The sequence below is a fragment of the Macaca mulatta genome, chromosome 11 (assembly GCF_049350105.2).
Source record: "Macaca mulatta isolate MMU2019108-1 chromosome 11, T2T-MMU8v2.0, whole genome shotgun sequence".
In the NCBI taxonomy this organism is placed as follows: domain Eukaryota; kingdom Metazoa; phylum Chordata; class Mammalia; order Primates; family Cercopithecidae; genus Macaca; species Macaca mulatta.
Window position 1 is genome coordinate 57724815 of NC_133416.1, and position 23644 is coordinate 57748458.

Consider the following 23644-nt stretch of genomic DNA (forward strand, 5'->3'; position numbering starts at 1 on the left):
ATATTAAAGTGTCCATTTTGTTTTAATTAGCAGTTGTTTAGTAATAAGTTCTCATGCTTTGGAATTCTTTATTTTCAGTCTCATCAAATTCAAGACTACATATTTCTCATGACCATTCTGAAAGGGAAAGGAGAGTGGTAAGGATGGATCTTGTAGTCTTCTAGTTTTCAGTTGAAATTAAATAACCCAACCAAGATGATTTTTTTTTTTTTTTTGCTGTCAGCCTTATCAGCCATTATTGCAGGTCAACCCCTGACGAGTTGTGCAGGGTGAGGGTAGCATCGAACTAGAGTTCTGGCTGTTGCTTTGCGTTTTGTGTGTGTTTGCATGTGTTCTCTGTAAAGTGAGCAGAGGATCCTTCAGAAAGGGAGCAGATTCCAAGGGTAAGAAGGGATTTCACTTATAGGAAGTTGCAGATTCTAACCGTTTTTTAACTGCCCTACCAAGGAAGACAACTTTTTTCCTTTTTTTTTTTTTTTTTGAGACAGAATCTTGCTCTTTTGCCCAGGCTGGAGTGCAGTGGTGTGATCACAGCTCACTGCAACCTCTACCTGTTGGGCTCAAGCAGTCCTCCCACCTCAGCCTCCCAAGTGGCCACCATGCTGGCTAATTTAAAAATTTTTTAGACACAGATTCTCACTACCTTGCATAGGCTGGTCTTGAACTCCCGGGCTCAAGTGATCTGCCTGCCCTCCAGCCACCCAAAGTGCTGGGATTATAGGAGTGAGCCACTGAGCTGGGCCTAACTTTATATTATAAAAAGTACCTGTTACTTTTTGAAGATGGGAGTAACTTTTTTCCCCCCTCTGACAGAAGATGAAATCAGAGATTGAGAGATGGTAGTTGGAACTTGGTATTATCATAATTAGAATTAATCAATACTTAGAATTCATTTTTTTCTGAGCCATCTCCTTGCTCTAACTCATTCCCCGTGATTCTAAATTTTTTAGCCATTAGTCAACTAGTTAGAACTCCAGTTAGGCATGTATTCTGGGGAATAAAATATGACTTTATCAGCATTTTGGGGAGAACTCAGGGAAAAGAGATTCATCTGGTCAAGTTGGCATCAACAAGCTGAGGAGAACCAAGTTATAGCCAGATCCTTATTTTCTGGGAATTTATATTATGTGTGTGTGTCTAAACAAACACTTTCAAGACTTTTGAAACCCAATGTCTGGACTCTTTTTACACATTCTCATTTCAGTTGGTTTTTAGAGGAATCAACTGGACAGCATTCTGATATTAGGGGCATGTCAGAGACAGTGCGGTAACATGGAAAAGATTGTGGGTTTGGATTCTACTTCTGTTTACAAGCTTTGTGACCTTGGGCAAGTCATTTAACCTCTCCTATCCTTTGGGAGATGAAGTGGCTAGATGAGAGAATCTAGTTCTTCCTAGCTCTTAGTTCCTGAGATGACCTATGATTGGATCTGTTTATGAAAATATATGAAAAGGAGATCCTATTTTAAATTCACTGGAACAGGGCCTGGCGTGATAGCTCACTCCTATAATCTTAGGACTTCGGGAGGCCGAGTTGGGTGGCTCAGTTGAGCCCAGGAGTTTGAGATCAGCTTGGGCAAGATGGTGAAGCCCCGTCTCTACAAAAAAATATTAAAAAATTAGCTGGGTGTGATGGTGCATGACTGTAGTCCCAGCTACCCGGGATGCTGAGGTGGGAGACTCACCTGAGCCCAGGAGGTCAAGGCTGCAGTGAGCAGTGATTATGCCACTGCATTCCAGCCTGTCAGACAGAGTGTAAGCCTGTCTCAAAAAGAAGAAAAAATAAATTAACTGGGCAGTTATTTTTTAAAGAAAATCTAGGTCAGGCCTGGTAGCTTATAGCTGTAATCCTAGCACTTTGGGAGGCCAAGGCAGGATGATTGCTTGAGTCCAGGAATCAGGAAATTTTTTTTTTTTTTTTTTTTTGAGACAGAGTCTTGCTGTCACCCAGGGTGGCGTGCAGTGGCACAATCTAGGCTCACTGTAACCTCTGCCTCCCAGGTTCAAGCAATTCTCCTCCCTCAGCCTGCCAGTAGCTGGCATTACAGGTGCCCACCACCATGCCCGGCTGATTTTTGTATTTTGTTTTAGTAGAGATGGGGTTTCACCATATTTGCCAGGCTGGTCTTGAACTCCTGACCTCAAGTGATCCTCCTGCCTCGGTCTCCCAGAGTGCTGGGATTACAGATGTGAGACACCACGCCTGGCTGAGCCCAGGAATTTGAGACCATCCCAGGCAACAAAGTGAGACCTTGTTTCTACTAAATACATACATATATACATACATACATACATACATACATACATACACACACCAGGCGGCATGGTGGCGCAAGCCTGTAGTCCCAGCTACTCAGGAGGATTGCTTGAGCCGTAAGGGAAGGTTGCAGTGGTCATAGCAATGAGTTATGATCGTGCCACAGCCTGGGCGACAGAGTGAGATTCTGTCTCTTTAAGAAAGAAGAAAAAAATCAGTTCATATATAATGAGAACCATCATTCCCTAATTTATACTCAGTCAAAAGTTACATTTGAATTTTTTAAAAAATTTTATTGACAAATAATAATTTTTTTTTTTTTTTTTTTTTGAGAGTCTCACTCTGTCACCCAGGCTGGAGTGCAGTGGCATGATCTTGGCTCACTGCAACCTCTGCCTCCTGGGTTCAAGCGATTCTCCCACCTCAGCCTCTCGAGTAGCTGGTACTACAGGTGCATGCCACCATGCCCAGCTAATTTTTGTAGTTTTTGGGTAGAGACGGGGTTTCCCCAAGTTGACCAGGCTGGTCTCGAACTCCTGTCCTCAAGTGATCTGCCCACTTCGGCCCCCCAAAGTGTTGGGATTACAGGTGTGAGCCACAATAATTGCATTTTTTTAAATGTTGAACTGTCTTAATGGAAGACATATGCTTAATTATTCAGTGTGTGTGCTGTTGTTTTGGCCTAGTGAGGGTTAAGGGACAGGACTTTAGTTCTGACTGTGACACCTTGCAACCTGTTGAATTCTCCTAATCTCCTTTCTCCCCTACCCCCACTTCATTATCCTGTGCTTTTTTTTTCTTTCTTTTTTCTTTTTTTTTTTTCTTTTGCAGCACTTAACAGATTGCTTATTTGTTATTCTATAATTTTTTTTCTATTTTTTTTGTAGAGACAGGGTCTCACTTTGTTTCCCAGGCTGGTCTTGAATTCCTGAGCTCAAGCGATCCACCTGCCTTGGCCTCCCAAATTGCTGGGATTATAGGCTAGAGCCACTGCACCTGCCAGATTGCTTTATAATTGTTTGCTTACACTTCTCTTTATTCCTCCTAGAGGCTAGAAACCATGTCTTATTCATTTTTACCTTCCCTGTTGTAAAACATTGAGGGAACGAAATCGGTAGGATGTGAGGGAATAGGTAGGGATTGAGTGAAAGATGGCCCAGATTTTGTGTTTGAGTGACCAGGCAAGTGATAGTGTGTTATATATACAAATACCTGAGATGCTGGTTTGGGGTGAATAATTTAATTTTGGACATGTTGGAGTCTATGGCAACATGGGAGGACCATCCCAGTCAACAAATGGCATTGGCAGGACATTTGAGTGGCTGTTCAATAGGCAGTTAGAAGTGGTGAATTATATCCTGGAGCTGTTGAAGGATTTGGGCATCATCTTCATGTGATTCATCAGGTGAGTCAGATCTTTGAAAAGGAAAGTAAAAAATGAAGCTAATGAGGAATGCCTCTGTTTAGGAAGCTAGAGGAGAAAGAAGAGTCATCCAAAATGACAGGGGTGATCACTCACAGAAGTCGGAGGTGGACTGGGATGGGTAGTGTGGTGCTTCTGTGGGGACAAATAGTAATGCTAAACCTGTAGAGAGCTTAGGAGAATTCAGTGAGAGAGTACAAAGGATTGGATTTGTCAGTTTCAGTCCTGTGGCTGAGTCAGAGGCTAGATTGAAAACGGGGATGAGAACACAGAAATGATGAGTGTAGCCTTCCTATTTTGAAGTTGGGAAAAAGGAATGAAAGAACAAGGTGGATTCACAATAGTACTTATTTATTTAGCTTTACTATTACTTCTTAATAGATACCGAAGAGTCTTCATAGGGCTAAGGGAAAGAGATAGAGGAAAGAAAAGCTTGTGTTGGTGTGGGAGAGCTGGGCATAGGTTAGATCTCTGAATGTGTGGAAGAGGTGAGCTGCTTGAGAACAGGAGGCCAGGGCTGTTGTTCTCTCCTTCTCTAATAGGAAGAAGAGGATGAGTGAAAAATTCCACCTCAGAGGGAGGTTGGTGTGGGGATAAAGGGAAAAGATTCAGAAAGGTGGAAGCATAAGGGTTTGAGAAATATGAAGAGAACAGGAGCATCAGCCATCGGGGAGTGTGAGAGGAATTAATGAAACATTAAAAGCACTGCCAACAGTCAGCATGAATTTGGAGTGGACACAGAAGTATGAAATGGAAAATAGCTCCACCCCACCTCCATGCCCAGTCCCACTTCCCAAAATGTAACCACTTTTTAAAGTCAGTTTTGTAGTTCTGGTAGTTAATAGTGTAATTTTCAGTAACACGTTGGCAGTCAACAGTGTCTCTTGATTCCCTTCTGTGTACCATGAGAAATTAACCCATTTCTTTACTCTTTTTTTCTGGAGTTTTTTGTTTTTTTTTTGTAGTAATATTACTGTTTTTCTGTTATCAAAGTAAATAATGTTTATATTCTCTTTTATATAACAAAAATTAGTCTTCATTCTGTATGTACAAATTAAGCCTAAATATATTCCACAAATACAGTTTTTGCAGTATTATTTACTTTGGAATCTAGAGGTGCTGTTGAATACTGGGAAAAGCAAACATAGTATTTTATCACCAAACTGCTTCAAATAGAGTGGCCCAAACATCAAGATCTAGTGAATCCTCTTTTAATTTCTTTTCAACTTTCTGTGCTCCTTTTAGGTCTTACTCAACTGCTGTTGTTTCTTATACTTTAAGTTGTCATTTTTCTTATATTTTTTAAAAACTTGGAATAGTTACTATTTTTAATATGGGATGCATGCGTGTTGAGCTTTAAGTTCTTGCCTTTCAAAAATGTCTTTGTCTCTCATTTGATTGTCATTTGAATATAGCCTATTTTAATACTTTGGAAGCTTTTAGGGTTTGCTTTTTGTCTTTGGAGTTCTGAAATTTCACTAGGATGTGTCTAGGCACGTGTCTTTTCTCTTTCATCCCTTTTGGCTCTAGGTAGACTCACTTCTGTTCTGTTCTGTTCTTTCTTTTCTTTTCACGGAGTCTCGCTCTGTCACCTAGGCTGGAGTGCAGTGGCCCTATCTCTTATGGAATATCACATACAAAAGAGTATATATAAAGTGCATGCACAGGCCGGGTGTGGTGTAATCCCAGCACTTTGAGAAACCTAGGCGGGTGGATCACTTGAGGTCAGAAGTTTGAAACCAGCCTGGCCAACATGGTGAAATCCCGTCTCTACTAAAAATACAAAAATTAGCTGGGCGTGGTGGCAGGTGCCTGTAATCCCAGCTACTCAGGAGACTGAGGCAGGAGAATGGCTTGAATCTGGGAGGCGGAGGTTGCAGTGAGCCAAGATCATGCCATTGCACTCCAGCCTGGGCGACAAGAGTGAAGTATTCTGTCTCAAAAAATAAATAAATTAAATAAATAAATAAATAAATAAAATGTATCCACAGTTTAAAGAAGAGTAATAGATTGAACACTGGTAGGTCCATGATCTAGCTTGAGAGCTAAAAGCTTAAAACACCTCTGAAGGCCCTGTGGGCCTCTCCTATTATTTTTCCCTCACCCTTAGATGTAACTATCATCCTGAATTTTGTTAATTCTCTAGTTTTGCTTTGTAGTTTGTATAATCCTAAATAATGTGTTGTTTAGTTTTACAAGTTTCTGAATTTTCTATGAGTGGAATCATGCTGTATGAATTCTTCTGATTTGTCTTTTCTGCATTGTTTATGAAATTCATTCTTGCTGATGCAAGTTACTATAGTTATTTCTTCCCCCAGCTTCTGTGGTATCCCATTACATGAATCCGTCTCAATTTACTAATCCATTCACCAGCTGGCAGGTAGTTTAGTTGTTTCTGGTTTTTTTTTTTTTTTTTTTTTTTGCTATTGCAAATATCATAGCTATGAACATTTTTTGTTTGTTTTTTGAGATGGAGTTTTGCTCTATCACCTAGGCTGGAGTGCAGTGACATGATCTTGGCTCACTGCATTCTCCACCTCCCAGGTTTAAGCAATTCTCTGCCTCACCCTCCCGAGTAGCTGGGATTACAGGCGCCCACCACCACCCCCGGCTAATTTTTTATGTATTTTTAGTAGAGATGGGGTTTCACCATCTTGGCCAGGCTGATCTTGAACTCCTCACCTCGTGATCCACCTGCCTCAGCCTGCCAAAGTGCTGGGATTACAGGCGTGAGCCACCGCGCCCAGCCAGCTGTGAACATTTTTATATGGATTTTCATATTAAAAATACATTTACACCTTTAGTCATAGATTTTCAGATGCCTATATAGCATTCTCAAATGAGGTAGAACAGAATCTCTGGATAGGACATTATGATTAAAAAATTATTTTGTAGACTTCTTTTTGTGTTTTCCATAGTTTCTTCAGTGCACTTAGTTTTATATTTTAGAATTTAAAAAATCAACTTATATTAACACTCTGTTCCTTTGGAGAATATAGAAAAAGGTAAAGGTCACATGAGAGATTTACATTCATGTAGAAAGAATCAGTGTAACTTGCATATGTTAACTACAATGTTTGGAAGCTTAATGATTTTGTAGAATCATTGACAAGGCCATATGTATCAAATAAGCCTATTTGTAAGTTCTTCCAGTCTTGAATTATAGTGTTCCTGTCAAGTTGATAACTTTTTAAACTTCTTTTATTTATTGTTTTTTAAATCTAGTATCAGTCACTCAAATTTCCTTTGTCAGCATTACATAGGACAAAGGAGACCCATCAAAAACTTTTGGAATCCAAGGACAAATAACATTCTTTTTTTTTTTTTTTTTTTTAAATCTATGGTCACCAACAACTTCTGTTGGGAGAACAGAGATAGATAGACTAAGAGAAACAGAGATAGAAAATGTTTAATCCTGTATTGTGGCTTAACTGTAGCACTTCATATTCCCTTGAATTTTAGACTAGATTTCCTCCAAAATTCTGTAAACTTGGGGATATATATGATTGCCAGACGTCTGACACTTTTCTAGATTTGGAACTTTCTGGAATCTGATTTCTTCTGCTAACCCATAATATATGAAAGAAAGTAACACGCACATTATTAAGACAAACTAGAAAATATCCTAAAAAGGCTGGAGGCAGTGGCTCATGCCTGTAATCCCAGCATTTTGGGTGGCCGAGGTGGGTGGATCACTTGAGGCCAGGAATTGGAGACCAGTCTGGCAAACATGGCAAAACCCAGTCTATACTAAAAATACAAAAATTAGCCATGTGTGATGATGTATGCCTGTAGTCCCAGCTATTTGGGAGGCTGAGGCACAAGAATTGCTTGAACCCGGGAGGTGAAAGTTGCAGTGAGCTGAGATTGCGCCACTGCACTCCAGCCTGGGTGACAGAAGCTCTGTCTCAAAAAAAAAAAAAAAGAAAATCTCAAAATCTCATAAATAGATGGGAAAAGGCTACAGTTGTCTTAGAATTCATAAATGTATTCAAATTTTTTTTCATCTTTGTTGATGCATATTTCTGTAATAGTTTTTCCTCTCCTAATTTTCTCTCATAAAAGGAGAAGATTTGATATTCCTGAGTCATCACTCTCCTGAAATCTACTCAGTTTTACTCAGACCTGTGCTATATAGAGTATTATGTTCATGCCCATGTCTATTGTGGAGGGAGAGACACAGACAGGAGAGTGGGTGACTGACTCAGATGTAAGTGACCTTATTATACTTGAGCTGCAGCCACACCTAGAAACCTTGACAACAACAGGGCCTGTGTTTGATACACCTCACTTGTTAAATCCTGTCTGGATTTTGTATGTCATATGTGTGTTCATCAGCAAAATTGAACAGGTGCTAGAACAATTGCAAAGCTTTAATCGGACTTATGATTACACAGTTTCTCGTTATGATTAAACTGTTTCTCGTTTTGGCCGTACAAAGAATATGACACAATAACTAAAACAAATTTCTAGTTGTTTATTGTGTTGTTTATTCTGTTCAGAGGTTTCCTTTCTTTTTAATTTTTATTTCTTAGACAGGGTCTCACGGTGTTGCCCAGGCTGGAGTGCAGTGGCATGCTCTTAGCTCACTGCAACCTCCACTTCCCAACCTCAAGCCATCCTCCCACCTCAGCCTCCTAAGTAGCTGGGACTACAGGTGTGTGCCACCATGCCTGGCTAATTTTTGTTTTTTTGGTCTCTTTTTGTAGAGATGGGGCTTCACCAAGTTGCCCAGGCTGGTCTCGAACCCCTGGGCTCAAGCGATTCACTCACCTCAGCTTCCCAAAGTGATGGGATTATAGGCGTGAGCCACCGTGCCTGTCCCAGAGGTGTCAGTGCTACATATACATCCTCCACCAAGATAGAGTCATGGGTAAATTAATTAAGGTTAAGAGACAATTTCAATGTCTTATGCCAAGCTGTTAATTTTTTTTCCTTATTTATTTATTTATTTAATTAATTTATTTAGAGACGGAGTCTTGCTCTGTCGCCCAGGCTGGAGTACAGTGGTGCGATCTTGGCTCACTGCGAGCTCCGCCTCCTGGGTTCATGCCATTCTCCTGCCTCAGCCTCCCAAGTAGCTGGGACTACAGGCGCCCACCACCATGCCTGGCTAATTTTTTTGTATTTTTTTAGTAGAGACGGGGTTTCACCGTGTTAGCGAGGATGGTCTCGATCTCCTGACCTCGTGATCTGCCTGCCTCGGCCTCCCAAAGTGCTGGGATGACAGGATTGAGCCACTGTGCCCGGCCCCTTTTTTATTTATTTTTGAGACGGAGTCTCGCTCTGTCACCTAGGCTGGAGTGCAGTGGTGCATTCTTGGCTCATCGCAACCTCTGCCCCCCAGGTTCAAGTGATTCTCCTTGTAGCCTCAGCCTCCCAAGTAGCTGGGATTACAGCCATCCGCTATCACGCCAGCTAATTTTTATAGTTTTGGTAGAGATGGGGTTTCGTCATATTGGCCAGGCTGTTCTCGAACTCCTGACCTCAGGTGATCCACCTGCCTCGGCCTCTCAAAGTGCTGAGATTACAAGCGTGAGCCACCACTCTCAGCCTGTTAATGTTTCAAAAATAGCTTTTCCCTCATTATAAAAATAGCACATGTTGGACCAGTCATGGTGGCTCACACCTGTAATCCCAGCACTTTGGGAGGATCATGTGACGCCAGGAGTTCCAGACCAGCCTGGCCAATATGGATGAAACTCTATCTCTACTGAAAATATAAACATTAGTTGGGCGTAGTGGCACATGTCTGTAGTCCCAGCTACTCAGGAGGCTGAGGCAGGAGAATCGCTTGAGCCTGGGAGGCAGAGGTTGCAGTGAGCTGAGATCATGCCAGTGAATTCCAGCAGGAGAATCGCTTGAGCCTGGGAGGCAGAGGTTGCAGTGAGCTGAGATCATGCCAGTGAACTCCAGCCTGGGCGACAGAGTGAGACTCAGCCTCAAAAAAAAAAAAAAAAAAGAAGGCTGGGCATGGTGGCTCATGTTTGCAATCCCAGCGCTTTGGGGGGAGGAGGAGGCCAGCGGATCACGAGGTCATCAGATCGAGACCATCCTGGCTGACATGGTGAAACCCTGTCTCTATGAAAATACAAAAAATTAGCCAGGCGTGGTGTTTTGTGCCTGTAGTCCCAGCAGCACAGGAGGCTGAGGCAGGGGAATCGCTTGAACCTGGGAGGCAGAGATTGCAGTGAGATCACGCCACTGCACTCCAGCCTGGCAACAGAGTGAGACTCCATCTCAAAAAAAAAAAAAAAAGGGAAATTAAAGAAGAAAATGAATATTTCCTTAATCCCAACACCGAAGTATAAACACTAGTAGTATTTAAGTAAATTCCCTTTCAGTCACTTTTCTATTCAGATATTCAGTCACTAGGGCTGGAGTGCAGTGGCACTACTATCTCAGCTCACTGCGACCTCCGCTTCCTGGGTTCAAGCGATTCTCCTGTGTCAGCCTCCTGAATAGCTGGGATTACAGGTGCCTGCCACTACGGCCAACTAATTTTTTGTAGTTTCACCATGGTGGCCAGGCTGGTCTCAAACTCCTGACCTCGTGATTCACCTGCCTTTGCTTCCCAAAGTGTTGGGATTACAGGAGTGAGCCACCTCGCCTGGCGTCAGATAACGTTCTTTTTCTTTTTTTTTGGAGACGGAGTCTGTCACCCAGGCTGGAGTGCAGTGGCGTGCTCTCAGCTTACTGCAGCCTCCGCCTCCCTGTTTCAAGCAATTCTCCTGCCTCAGCCTCCTGAGTAGTTGGGACTACAGGTGTGTGCCACCTCGCCTGGCTAATTTTTTGTATTTTTAGTAGAGAAGGGGTTCCACTGTGTTAGCCAGGCTGATCTGAACTCCTGACCTCATGATCCGCCCGCCTTGGCCTCCCAGAGTGCTGGGATTACAGGCGTGAGCCACCGCTCCCGACTGGATAACTTTCTTAAAAGCTGGATTAGTGCCAGGTGTGGTTTCTCATGACTGTAGCATTAGCACTTTGGGAGGCCAAGATGGAGGATCACTTGAGCCCAGGAGTTCAAGACCAGCCTGGGCAACATGGCGAGATGTTGCCTCTACGAAACATTTTTTAAAAAAGTTAACCAGGTGTGTTGGCACATGCCTGTAGTCCCACCCACCTGGGTGAGGTAGGAAGATCGCTTGAACTTAGGAGGTTGAGGCTGTGGTGAGCTGTGATCTCACCATAGCACTCCAGCTTTGGTGACAGAGTGAGACCTTGTCTCCCCTCCAAAACCCTGATTATCACTAAATTCATTTCTATTAAAAAAAAGATTATCACTAAATTCATTTCTATCAACTTAAAAAATCTGTTTTGAACACTTGCTATTTCATTATCATTTACAAACATGACTAATGTTCCATTGGATATACCATAATATTTGAATGTTCACCTATGGTTGGTTGAATGTTCACCAACTGAAAGATGGTTTTCAGTTTCTCTATAGTAAACATTTTAAGTATAACTTACAAAAGTCTAAACAAGAAATGTGTAGCTTAGTGAATTTATAGCAAATTTTTACAAAGTGAACACACCTGTGAAACTACCATCCGGTTCAAGAAAGAGAACGTTGTCAACATCCAGAAATCATGCTCATTCCTAATTATTATCTCCCTCAACATTAACTGCAGTTCTCACTTCTATCATCATTTTTTTTTTTTTTTGAGACAGAGTCTCGCTTAGTAGCCCAGGCTGGAGTGCAGTGGCGCAATCTCGGCTCACTGCAAGCTCCGCCTCCCGGGTTCATGCCATTCTCCTGCCTCAGCCTCCCGAGTAGCTGGGACTACAGGCGCCCGCCCCTGCGCCCGGCTAATTTTTTCTATTTTTAGTAGAGACGGGGTTTCACCATGGTCTCGATCTCCTGACCTTGTGATCCGCCCACCTCGGCCTCCCAAAGTGCTGGGATTACAGGCGTGAGCCACCACGCCTGGCCACATTGGTTTGCCTGTTTTTGAATTCCATGTAAATGGAGTCATATGTGTGTTCTCTTTCTTGTCTGGCTTCTGTTGTTTAACATTGTAGCTATGAGTTTCATCTGTGTTGTTACTTGTAACAATAGCTAATTCTTTTTCATTTTGCACAGTATTTTAATTGTATGACTGTACCACATTTATGTATTCTATTGTTGGTGAGCATTTGATTTGTTTCCAGTTTTGGCTTTTGTGAATGTTTTGTATGTGTTTTGTGGTGTCCATATTTTAGATGCAATTACCAGTAGTGGAATTGTTTTGTCTTAGGGTATGCGTATGTTCAGCTTCAGTAGTAGTAGCAGTTTTCCAAAGTGTTTATACCAATTTACAGCCCTTTTGGCAATGTATGAGAGTTCCATTTCTTCCTCTACTTACCAATACTTGCTTGCTTGCTCCCTCTCTCCCTCCCTCCCTCCTTCTTTCCTTTCTTCCTTTCCTTCCCTTCCCCTTCCCCGTCCCCTTCCCTCACAGCTCACTACAGCCTTGACTTCTTGGGCTCAAGTGATCATCTCACCCCAGCATTCCGAGTAGCTGGGACTACAGCCATGTGCCACCATGCCTGGCTAATTAAAAAAAAATTTTTTTTTTTTCACAGATGTTGGCCAGGCTGGTCTTGAACTCCTGTGCTCAAGATAGCATTTTGGGCCAGGCATGGTCACTCATGCCTGTAATCCCAGCACTTTGGGAGGCCAGGGTGGGTGGATCACAGGTCAGGAGATCGAGACCATCCTGGCTAACATGGTGGAACCCTGTCTCTACTAAAAATACAAAAAAGTAGCTGTGTGTGGTGACTCACACCTGTAGTCCCAGCTACTCGGGAGGCTGAGGCAGGAGAATCACTTGAACCCAGGAGGCGGAGGTTGCAGTGAGCCAAGATCGCGCCACTGCACTCCAGCCTGGGTGACAGAGCAAGACGCCATCTCAAAACAAAACAAACCAACAAACAACAACAACAACAAAACATTTTGAGTTCCTGCCTTGGCCTCTCAGAGTGCTGGGATTACAGGCGTGAGCCACTGTGCCCAGACAGTTTTCTTACTTTTAACCATTGTGGTAGATCCATAGTGTTTCTTAGTGGTTTTAACTTGCATTTCCTTGATGCCTAATAATATTGAGCACCTTTCCATATGTTTACTGGCTTTGGGATATCCCCTTTTGTGAAGTATCTGTTCCAGTGTTTTGGCAGTTTTAAAGTTGTGTTTGTCTTTTTCTTATTGATTCATAGGTGTTCTTTATATATTCTAGATATGAGTTCTTTGGTTATATGCATTGCAGATATCTTCTCTCTGTGTCTTGAAATTTTACTTTCAATGGGGTCTCTTGATCACACAGTAAATGTTTAGGAGTTGACGATGCTATTTTGGTAAAAATGTGCACACATCCTGTCTCCCTATGGGTTGCTTACTTGGAGGCCAGATAATAAGAGCAGACGTTCTGTTGTAGTTAGTTTTGCCTCCCCAGCAGTGCTAGCTGTCTTACAAATAAATATGGGCCCTGATTGCATGGGGAACAAGCTGAGTGTATGGGTGGATGAACATAAATTCATCTCTAACCCTGGAGACTACTAAAAGCACAATCCCTGAAGATACTGACTTTCTAGAGTTGTGTTTGTGTACACAGTATAGAACATACAAGTTAATGCTTAAATTGTGTACTGGTTTAGGATCTCAATATGTTTTAATCTATCCATTTAAAAATTAGGGATTATTTAAACAAATTAAATTGACTTCCATTTTCTACAGAGGTAGAATACAATTTAAGAGAGCTGCAAGCCAAAAGTCAAAAATAAAGATACTAAGGGCAAAGGATAGAAAAGTAGTATCAGTCAGTGGTTAAGAGCTTGGGCTCTAGAGTAAGTTGAAATTCTAGCTCTTTCATTTACAAGTTTAGCAATTTGGGTATGTTATTTAGCCTCCTTAAGCTTTAGTTTCCTCATCTTTGAAATTTGGATAATAGTGAACCCACTTCATAAGGTTTTTGTGAGGATTAAATGAGATAATTCATGATGTCTGGCCCATAATTAGAGCTCACTAAGTGTTTACTGTTATTGAGAAGTAAACGATAAAAAAGTTAGATGAAAAACAATTACTGTTATTTGTTTGAGGCAGGGTCTCTCACCCAGGCTGAGTACAGTGGCATGATCACAGCTCACTGCAGCCTTGACCTCCCAGGCTCAAGCGATCCTCCTGCCTGAGCCTCCCAAGGCTGTACCATGGTGTGTATGCACGCACCACCATGCCCAGCTAATTTTATAAAAAACATTTATTTATTTGTAAGGACAAGCAGAATTTACATATGTTTTTGAGAAAGCAGCTTCTTTTTTTTTTTTTTAAAGATGGAGTCTTGCTCTGTCGCCGAGGCTGGAGTGCAGTGGCGTGATCTTGGCTCACTGCAACCTCTGCCTCCCGGGTTCAAGCGATTCTCATGCCTCAGCCTCCCAAGTAGCTGGGATTACAGGTGCCCGCCACTAGGCCCAGCTGATTTTTTTTTGTATTTTTAGTAGAGATGGGGTTTCACCATGTTGGCCAGTCTGGTCTGAAGCTCCTGACCTCAGGTGATCAAACTGCCTCAGCCTCCCAAAGTGCTGGGATAACAGGCGTGAGCCACCGCACCCAACGTGTAAAGTTTTCTTTTTCTTTTTTTTTTTTTTTTTTTGAGGTTAAAGTTTTCTTAAGGCCGTACTTCTTCATGCCTTTTAAGCCAGTGCTCTTTCCATTAACCACCCCTCCTAAGGGATTGATATGAAACCCCAGGACACTCACTGCCTTTGCCTCCTGAGTTAGTATTCAAGAAGAACAAACAGGACCAAGTCAGAGGTCAGTTATCAGGATACTGTATGAAAACAGTTTCTATAAAGGAGCAAGGGAGATAGGAAATAGACCAGGAAGTAAATTGGGAGGGTCATAGCGGGAAAAGCTGCTAAGTTAGACATCAGACTGGAAGGACTGGAGTAGATAGGAGGTAGGAGAGGCAAAGATAGAGACCAGAAAGGGGACAAGGTGCAGCATGTCACAAACTGTTTTGAGTCAGATCTCACAGAGTTCCTCTAGCAACAGTTTCCCTTGAAGCACAGTTTGATGTGTCTTGCTCAGCTGGGGGTGGTTTCTCAAGTGAAACACCAGACTGAACAGAAGGGCTCAGAACCAAGAATGCCTAATTAATATTCTCAGGTCCATGCACAGTGCTAGACACATAGTAAATACTCAGTTTTCTTTTTTGAGGTGAGTCTTGCTCTGTCGCCCAGGCTGGAGAGCAATGGTGCAATCTCGGCTCACTGCAACCTTCATCTCCCAGGTTCAAGCAATTCTCCTGTCTCAGCCTCCTGAGTAGCTGGGATTACAGGCGCCCACCACCATATCTGGCTAATTTTCTTGGATTTTTAGTAGAGACAGGGTTTCACCATGTTGGCCGGGCTGGTCTGGAACTCCTGATCTCAGATGATCCACCCCCCTCAGCTTCCCAAAGTGCTGGGATTATAGATGGGAGCCACTGAGCCCGGCAAAAATAATGCTTTTTTTGAGTCATTGATGAATTTATTTCTAATCTTTTGGAGTTGTTGACATCAAAGAGGTACTGAGAACACTAACTGTGATAGGTACATTTTATGACTAAGAATAGTTTTTACATTATAAAAATTGTTACATTTTAAATGATTATAGAAATGCCTACATTACAGCCTTGATTTTAGGCCAGTAAAACCTAAAATGTTTCATATCTGGCACTGAAAAAAAAAGTGTTGTTGATCCCTGTACTTATCATACAAGTGTATGTAATCTTCTATATGTCTCTCAGACTGAGCTTTTTATTTATCTTTAATTATTATTTTTTTTAGAGACAGGGTCTTGCCCCGTTCCCCAGGCTGGAGTTCAGTGGTGCAGTCATAGCTTATTGCAGCCTCGTAATCCTGGGCTCAAGCAACCCTCCCCGCGTAACTGGGGCTACAGGCACGTGCCTTCTTGGCTGGCTAATTTTTAAAATATTTTTAGAGCTGAGGGTCTTGTACTTCTGGACTCAAGTGCTGGGATTACAGACATGACCTACTGTCCCTGGCTCTAGACTGAGCTTTTTATGGACAAGGACTGAATCTTACTTATATGACTGTTCCTATTGTCTAGGTGAATATTCAGTATGTGGTAGTAATTTAATGAATGGGTTTTGAATGAATGATGTAACTCAGTGGTATTTTAAAATTATAGTTAAATTACTTTTGTAATACTTTCTGCGTTTTTGCTTTATATCATGAGTTCCGTTATATTTATAAGTAAGAATTATGTAGATTTCAGACTCTTTTATTCAGTGAAATAGACTTACAGAATGTACTTATGGAATGCCTTTTTAACAGAGAAAAATCGAAAGTGCAGATAAAATCAGATTTTTTATTTTTTGGAGGTGGACTTTTTTTTTTTTTTTTTTTTTTTTAATGACACTATCTGAGCTCGCCTCCTGCCTCTGACTCCCAAGTAGCTGGGATTACAGGCGTGTGCCACCATGCCCAGCTAGTTTTTTGTATTTTTAGTAGAGGTGGGGTTTCACCATGTTGGCCAGGCTAGTCTCGAACTCCTGACCTCAAGTAATCTACCTGCCTCGGCCTCCCAAAGTGCTGGGATTATACACGTGAGTCACCATGCCTGGCCTAAAATAAGATTTATTGAGGACTTGTGTATAGCATGGTAGAAATAAAAGCAGAATTCCTTCTTTTTTTTTTTTTGGGAGACCGAGTCTCGCTCTGTTGCCCAGGCTGGCGTGCAGTGGCGCGATCTTGGCTCACTGCAAGCTCTGCCTCCGGGGTTCAGGCCATTCTCCTGCCTCAGCCTCCCGGGTAGCTGGTAACAGGCGCCTGCTACCACGCCCGGCTAAGTTTTTTTTTTTGCATTTTTTTTTTAGTAGAGACGGGGTTTCACCGTGTTAGCCAGGATGGTCTCGATCTCCTGACTTCATGATCTGCCCGCCTCGGCCTGCCAAAGTGTTGGGATTACAGGTGTGAGCCACTGCACCTGGCCAGAATTCCTTCTCTTGATTTTACCGTTCTTTTCATGGAAATGAGTACAACTGAATATAGCAGGTGGCAGTTTCTGTCAACTTTGTTTCCACTCAGCGCTGATTGCATTATCTTGTTCTAATCCCTGCCAACCAGACGTACTTCCTTCTTCACATAAGATGGAGGCGTCTTATTGTATATGCACACATGTGCAAATATGCAAAAGTATAGCAAGAGGTGGTCCTGCTTTTCAGAAATATCATTAGTATCAAGTGAAAGGCAGCATGGTTTACTTCAGGTACAGCATATAGTTTTAGATGCTTATTCCTCCCTGTTGGTGGGAGTTCTGTGTTGTGAAAAATTCTTTTTTAAAAAAATTTCAACTTTTATTTTAGGTTCAGGGGGTACATGTAAATGTTTGTTACATGAGTTGTGAAGAATTCTGAGGCAAACCTGAGATCAGTGATTCAGAAGTCCTGTCACTGAATAGTAATTGTTGCAGGAGTGACATATGTCCCACATATTTACCTTCTGTAAGTGAGGTGAAGTGAAGAACCTGACCAATATACTTTTTCTAGCACTTAGTTTTGGGCAAGTTATTTTCCTCTCTGGGCCTCTCAATGTCCTTATCTGTAAAATAAGAGGTCACATTCTTGCTAGGATTAAATACATTAATGCATACAAAGTATTTCCTGATTGCCTTGCAGATAATAGGTGCCCAATAAATGTTAGTTCTCTCTCTTTTTTTTTTTTTTTTGTATGGGAGAGGAGGGAGTAGGCTGTTCTTAAGTAGGAATATTTTTAAAACTTATTATGAATGTATCACAGCCCCATGTCTCACTTTTTAGGGCCAATGTAGGGGGCAGTAAAGAAAGAAAAATAAATGAGACATCTCTTGTGAAGTTATAACTGGTTTTATGTATAAATAATTTAGAAACACGTTACTTATAATACAAAACAATTAAAAAATATACCACTGTCTATTTGGCTGTATTTACTACTTTTCTGAAACTGCTTACTTGGAGGTTTCGTCCACCTTATCTCCTTATTTTTACTCCCTTCTTTTTTTTTTTTTTTGAGATGGAGTTTCGCTCTTTTTGCCCAGGCTGGAGTGCAATGGCACAATCTTGGCTCACCACAACCTCTGCCTCCCGGGTTCAAGCGATCCTCCTGCCTCAGCCTCCCGAGTAGCTGGGATTACAGGCGTGTGCCACCACCCTGGCTAATTTTTGTATTTTTAGTAGAGACAGAGTATCTCCATGTTGGTCAGGCTGGTCTTGAACTCCTGACCTCAGGTGATCCACCCGCCTCGACCTCCCTTCTTTTTTGACCTTTGTGGTACTATTAACCACCAACTTTGGTGAAATCCTTTCTTTCCTTGGCTTCAGTGAAAACATCACTTTCTAAACAATGCATTTCATTTTCTGCTGGGCAGGGGCCCTTTTTATAGAGGCAATAAACTTGTATGTTTAACTTTGATGATTGATTATTGATTCAGTTGGTAATACAAATTAAAGTTTGGCTTAAAACAGTGTAATATTTCTGGGAAGTAACTGAATGATGACTGGACAACACTAGAGTAATTTGAAAATACTTAGTGGAAATATTCATTGATACCATCTTTTTTTAGAAGCTAATTTAACAGTAACTCAAAGCAGGGTTAATTTTGTGTAACCTGGCACCCAACAATTGTATGTCTAGGAATCTGTCCCTCAAAACAATAGGATGAATGGTAAAAACATACGTAGAGAGATGTTAATCAAAGCATTATTTGTAAGAACAAAAAATGGAAACACCTTAAACACTTGTCAATAGAAAAATAGTGAAATTATGATTTATTCTTACTATTCATCCATTTAAAAAGTGAGCTAGAATGTGTGGGGGCAGAGTGTATAAGAGAAATCTCTATACCTTCTGTTCAGTTTTGCTGTAAACCTAAAACTGCTAAAAAAAAATAAGTCTACTAAAAGAGCTAGAGCTATAAATTGTACTGAGCTAAAAAAAAACTGTAATATATTAAGTGAAAATAGGCTGTGACACTATGTATAGCATGATTTCATTTCTTTTTTAAAAAAGGGTGTGAGCTGGGTATAGTGGCTCATGCCTGTAATCGCAGCACTTTGGAAGGCTGAGGCAGGAGGATTGCTTGAGGACAGGAGTTCGAGACCAGCTTGGGCAATGTAGTGAGACCCCATCTTTACAAAAAATACAAAAATTAGCCAGGGGTGGTTGTGCATCCCTGTAGTCCTAGCTACTTGGGAGGCTGCAATGGGAGGATTGTTTGAGCCCAGTAGTCCAAGGCTGCTGTGGGTTAGGACAGCACTCCTGCACTCCAGCCTGGGCAACAGGGCAAGACCCTGCCTTTTAAATAGTAAAACTGAATAAAATGTGTATATATTTTTATAAATAGGAAAAACGCATAAAGTTTAGTGGCAATTTCATCTAGAATTGGGTTTAGAGGGGTTAGAGTAAGGAGCTTTTACTTCTTACTAGGTATACTTCCAAAAAAAGTGATAATTATGAGTGATACTTTTTTGTGTATGCTTTTCTGATATTTTTCAAATAAAATGATCTTAAGTAAAAAACTAAAAATAATGGAGAGCAGGAAAAGGGAGATAAGGATCCAGCTAGCTACTTTAACTTTTAACAACGATGTCCTTTAAAAAATGTTTGTATGGCCGGGCGCGGTGGCTCAAGCCTGTAATCCCAGCACTTTGGGAGGCCGAGACGGGCGGATCACGAGGCCAGGAGATCGAGAGACGATCCCGGCTAACACGGTGAAACCCCGTCTCTACTAAAAAAAATACAAAAAAACTAGCCGGGCGAGGTGGCGGGCGCCTGTAGTCCCAGCTACTCGGGAGGCTGAGGCAGGAGAACGGCGTAAACCCGGGAGGCGGAGCTTGCAGTGAGCTGAGATCCGGCCACTGCACTCCAGCCTGGGTGACAGAGCAAGACTCCGTCTCAAAAAAAAAAAAAAAAAAAAAAAAAAAAAAAGTTTGTATTTGTATACATACTCATGTATGTTGTGTATGTGTGTATATATACACACATACACAAAAATACAGAGTAACTTGCAGTCAGTTAAGCTACAGAATGCATGGTATTAGCATACATTTTTATTTTATTTATTTATTTTTTAATTTAATTTTTTTTTTTGAGACTAAGTCTTGCTCTGTTGCCTAGGCTGGAATGCAATGGCACAATCTCGGCTCAGTGCAGCCTCTGCCTCCTGGGTGCAGGGGATTCTCCTGCCTCAGCCTCCCGAGTAGCTGGGACTACAGGCATCTGCCATCGCGACCGGCTAAGTTTTGTATTTTTAGTAGGTTTCGTTTCGGCATGTTGGCCAGGCTGGTTTTGAACTCCTGACCTCAGGTAATTCCCCGCCTCAGCCTCCCAAAGTGCTGGGATTACAGGCATGAGCCACTGCCCCTGGCCTTGGCATGCATTTTTAAAGTGTAAGACACTAAGAAGTGTTTTTCTGCACATCACAAGGAATCTTAAGTTCTTTAAGAAGTGACAGGATTTGTTCAGAAAATGTGCAGTTTTCTAGTGTTGTAGTAATGTGTGTTCAGGTTTCCTTAACACAGGTTATAGCTTATTCATAACTCGGAGTTAAAGTTTAAATTTTATGTAATGAGACACCCGAGTGACCTTTGAAACTAAGTGAAGAAAGTATTCTGGAGTAGTGAAACTCTTGAGTACAGCTGCTTCATTTTTGGACTATCAATTGGAATTCTTCTACTGAGCAAGAGTCAGGGATGAAAGTGGGGGCTGGTTAAAAAAAAAAAAAGGGGCCGGGCCTGGTGGCTCATGCCTGTAATCCCAGCACTTTGGGAGGCTGAGATGGGTGGATCACAAGGTCAAGAGATCAAGACCATCCTGGCCAGCCAATATGGTGAAACCCCGTCTCTACTAAAAATACAAAAATTAGCCGGGCGTGGTGGCATGCACCTGTAGTCCCAGCTACTCAGGAGGCTGAGGCAGGAGAATTGCTTCAACCCCGGAGGCAGAGGTTGCAGTGAGTCGAGATCGAGTCACTGTACTCCAGCCTGGTGACAGAACAAGACTTCATCTAAAAAAAAAAAAAAAAAAAAGCCATGTGGTTGTTCATGATTTCTGAATTTTATGTTTAATATGACATTGGTAGCCTGTTTAACTTCATTTTATCATCACCACTTATAAATAGCTTAAGTCTGTGTGCACAAAATTATGTTTCATTCTGTTAAATTTTGTTTTTTCTTTTTTAGGTATAGAGATTTAAGTTCTTTATATAACTAAGGAAAAGTCCAATTCCAAATTTAACAATCAAGGTACCTAGTTGTATGAAATTTGGAAATTTTCTTAACACTCTCTTCTGTGTCATTGGCACTTTTCAGTTTTCTAGGAACTCTGGGCTTTGCAAGTTACCTGAGCCTTGAGCATTCCTTCTTTAGCCAGCGGGATGGCAGCCATTTTGCCCTGCGTTATTGCCTTGTCCAGTGAAGGAAAATGAAACACCTAGAGATTGTGAATTTTGCTTTTTGGACCTGATGAGTTTTGTATGTGATGGATAACGTTAAGTTTTTTAAATTCCCATGTGATTTCTTGGGTTTTAAATTCAGGGCTGCAGTGTACTCGTGGGGCCAGCTGGAATTTTGAAAATTGAAGCTTCCTGCAGTTTCGTTGAATAGTTTCTTCACTGATTTTTTTTTTTTCCATTCATCTTTTTCATGAGGCTAGGACATTCACAAGTGAATTGAGAAATTGAACTACTCAGAATCTAACTATGAATGTTTGAGAGACACCCAGTCTAAAAGAATGATTAGACTCTAAGATATTCATAACCATTAGTTTATTAATAGCTCTATAAAGGTTTTCCGTATTCTAGGGTCCTGAGGGAAATGGTCTGGATAACCGAACAGGCTTTTCCATCCCTCATGATTCATTTTACCCTATTGAAAGTTATCTTAAACAGAAGGAAATGAATAGGCCTGGTAGAACCAGATTCTAAACAGTGTTGCTTCAGTGGGAAGGGAGTGGTTTGTTAGTCAGTGCTTGTGGAGGCTGTTACTCCAGAGGCAGCCTGCTTCTCTGAAGTTAGTCAACACTACTGTAGCCCAGTGGCAGATGCTGCCAACATAAATCTCAAAGAGTTAGTAACGTGTTGCTCTTCTAGGAATTCCATTCAGCTACAGATTTAAGGTTTATCAGTAGTATTTCCAGAAAGATGGTCCAGCACAGTGGCTCATGTCTATAATCCCAGCACTTTGGGAGGTGGAAATGGGTAAATTGCTTGAGTCCAGGAGTTCAAGACCAGCCTGGGCAACATGGCAAAACCCTGTCTTTGCCTGTAGTACCCCCAGCTACTTGAGAGGCTGAAGTGGAAGAATCACCTGAGCCTGGGGAGGTCAGGGCTGCGGTGTGCTGAAATTGCACAACTGCACTCCAGCCTGGGCAATCACAGTGAGACCCTGTCTTTAAGAGAAAAAAAAAAGAAAGGAAGGAAGGAGGGAGGGAAGGAGAAAGGGAGGGAGGAAGGAAGGAGGGAGGGAAGGAGAAAGGGAGGAAGGAAGGAAGGAGAAAGGAAGGAAGGAAATGAAGTATTTTAAAGACCAGATTCCAGGCCGGGCGTGGTGGCTCATGTCTGTAATTCCAGCACTTTGGGAGGCCAGTGAGGGTGGATCACTTGAGGTCAGGAGTTTGAGGCCAGCCTGGCCAACATGGCGAAACCCCGTCTCTACTAAAAATACAAAAATTAGCCAGGCATAGTGGCACTTGCCGGTAATCCCAGCTACTGGGGAGCTGAGTCAGGAGGATCGCTTGAACCTGGGAGGCGGAGGTTGAGGTGAGCCAAGATCATGCCACTGCATTCCAGCCTGGGCAACAGAGCGAGACTCCATCTCGGGGGGGGAAAAAATTGTTTTTTTTGTGTGTGTGTGTGGGGGGGGTTTTGAGACAGAGTCTCACTTTGTTGCCTGGGCTACTGTGCAGCGGCATGATCTTGGTGCACTGCAACCTGTGCCTCCCAGGCTTAAGCCATTCTCCAACCTCACCCTCACAAGTATCTGGGACTACAGGTACATGCCACCACGCCCAGTTAGTTTTTGAATATTTTGGGGAGATAAGGTTTTGCCATGTTGCCCCAGCTGGTCTCGAACTCCTGAGCTCAAGTGATCTGTCCGTCTTGGCCTCCCAGTCTTGGGATTACATGCATGAGCCCCCATGCCTTGCCCAATGTCCTGCCTTTTTAAGGCTGAATAATACTCCATTGTATGTATATTTCATATTTTGTTTATTCATCTGTAGATGGACATTTGAGTTGCTTCAGCGTCTTGGCGATTGGAATAGTACTGCTGTAAACATGGGTGTGCAGGTATTTCCTCAAGACCCTTTCAGTTCTTTTGGATGTATACCGAGAAGTGGCATTGTTGGATAATGTGGTAGCTCTATTTTTCATTTTTTGAGGAAGTTCCCTACTGTTTTTTATAGTGGCCGCACCATTTTACAATCCCACGAGCATGCACAAGGGCTCTCCATATCCTCACCAACACTTGTTATTTCTTGTTATTTTTTTAAATGGATATCCTAATGGTGTGAGGCGATGTCTCATTGTGGTTTTGATTTGCTTTTCTCCAATGATGAATGATGTTGAGCATCATTTCATATGCTCATTGGCCATCTTCGGAGAAAGGTCTGTTCAGATCCTTTGCCCGTTTTTTAATTGGGTTGATTTTTTTTTTTTATTGTTGAGTTATTGGAGTTCTTTTTATATTCTGGATATTAACCCTTTATCAGATACATTATTTGCAAATGTTTTCTCTCATTCTGTAAGTTAACTTTTCTCTCTGTTAATTGTGTCTTTGGATGCACAAAAGTTCTTAAGTTTGATATAGTCCCATTTATCTTATTTTGCTTTTGTTTCCTTTCCTTTTGGTGTCATATCCAAGAAATACTTGCCAAATCCAGTATTATTAAGCTTTTCCTCCATGTTTTTTTCTAGGAGTTTATAAAGTTCTTTTTAAAAAACGTTTAAA

General features: G+C 41.8%; 1 protein-coding gene and 2 long non-coding RNA genes across 6 annotated transcripts in view; 2 read left to right on the top strand and 1 right to left on the bottom strand.

Moving 5' to 3' along the window:
• The window catches only part of DIP2B (disco interacting protein 2 homolog B), a 269702-nt gene that overhangs the window by 30422 nt on the left and 215636 nt on the right, over positions 1-23644 (top strand). The gene's annotated exons all lie outside the window — the stretch shown is intronic.
• LOC144332883 (uncharacterized) lies at positions 540-5655 on the bottom strand. The gene is made up of 2 exons (XR_013401082.1): positions 2680-5655; positions 540-577 (listed from the first exon to the last, which is right to left on the bottom strand). It is a non-coding gene; the product is annotated as an uncharacterized LOC144332883 (long non-coding RNA).
• LOC144332875 (uncharacterized) lies at positions 14135-22108 on the top strand. The gene is made up of 2 exons (XR_013401074.1): positions 14135-15107; positions 21874-22108. It is a non-coding gene; the product is annotated as an uncharacterized LOC144332875 (long non-coding RNA).